The sequence below is a fragment of the Gavialis gangeticus genome, unplaced genomic scaffold (genome assembly GCF_001723915.1).
Source record: "Gavialis gangeticus isolate Ggan-Ray unplaced genomic scaffold, GavGan_comp1, whole genome shotgun sequence".
In the NCBI taxonomy this organism is placed as follows: Eukaryota; Metazoa; Chordata; order Crocodylia; family Gavialidae; genus Gavialis; species Gavialis gangeticus.
Window position 1 is genome coordinate 103,186,892 of NW_017729033.1, and position 1,227 is coordinate 103,188,118.

Genomic DNA, 1,227 nt, shown 5'->3' on the forward strand with positions numbered 1-1,227 from the left:
GGGAGGGTAGCTGGGGAGGGTTGTGGCATACATGGAGGGGGAGGGTTTGCCCACAGCTGCCCTGCCTCTCCCCTGCTCCCCTGTAACAGGCAGAGACCCCACTCCTCCAAGCCTCAGCTCCATGCTCCTGCTGCTTCTGGCCCCAGGGCACCAGCTGAGGTCCTGTGCTCCTGCTCACCACCACTTCCCCCTCCCATCTGCCGCTGCTACCCTTCTCATGCTGCCACCCCATTTCCTCCACCCCCACTTGCTGCTCTGGCACCACATACCAGCTGCATGGCCAAGACCGCAGGACGCAGCAGGAACCAGAATAACCTGCCTGGCACCGCACAGAGCCAGCTGAAAATCCCAGGGGCAAGGCCAGTTCCTGCTTAGTCCTGCAGCCTGGTACTGCAGCTGGGAACCACCTGGTGCCAGAGCGGCAGCAGCTGTGGGCAGGAAAGCAGGGAAATGGCTGAGGCAGGCTGTGGGGACATAGAGCACACAGAGCGCAGCAACAGCTGGACAGGCAGGAAAGGAGGGAGCCAGCCTGACTCCATAGATCCCTTGCCAGCCCAGGCCCCATGCTCCTGCTACCCTGCTCTGGGCCCCTGTTGACGCTGGCCCTGGCACACGGGTGTAGGCCCTGCGCTCCTTCCCAGCTGTTCCTGCGCTCCACACACCTACTCACTGCCCCTTCTCCCTGCCTTCCACAGCCATTTCCCCACTCCCCCCACTGGCCGCCAGTTGCTCTGGCACCACATGATTACTGGCTCCAGTGCCTTGACTACAGGAGCCAGCCCAGCTCAGCCCTGAGGACTGGGGCGATCGTCCATGATCCTCTCCCACCTCCCTCCCCCCACCTCCTTCTTATCTGAATTTCCCTGTGGCACAGGGAGGCAGGAACAGCCCTAGGGTCCCAGGCCAGAAGTGTCTGCTAAGCAGAGGCTTCTGGCTGGAGGTGTGGAGGGGAACTGGGGCGGGGCATGGTCATGCCTACCTTCTTGCTGCTGGCTCTCCATGGGTTCTACTGCTGCTGGCTCCTGGTGTCTTTTGACAGGTAGCCAGGGGCAGATAAATACTAATTTTCTAAATGTTTTAGGGGCCCTGCGGGCTGGATAGAATGGCCTGGTGGTCCTAATCTGGCTCACAGGCCATATTTGCCTGCCTCTGGGTTAAGCCTACATTTTTCCACGAGTCTAGAATTGTTTTCATAGTTTCATAGTTTCATAGATTAAGGGTCGGAAG

At 59.8% G+C, this 1,227-nt stretch overlaps 1 protein-coding gene across 1 annotated transcript in view; it reads left to right on the plus strand.

Annotated features, from left to right (window-relative positions):
* The window catches only part of SEC31A (SEC31 homolog A, COPII coat complex component), a 97,653-nt gene that overhangs the window by 15,062 nt on the left and 81,364 nt on the right, over positions 1 to 1,227 (plus strand). The gene's annotated exons all lie outside the window — the stretch shown is intronic.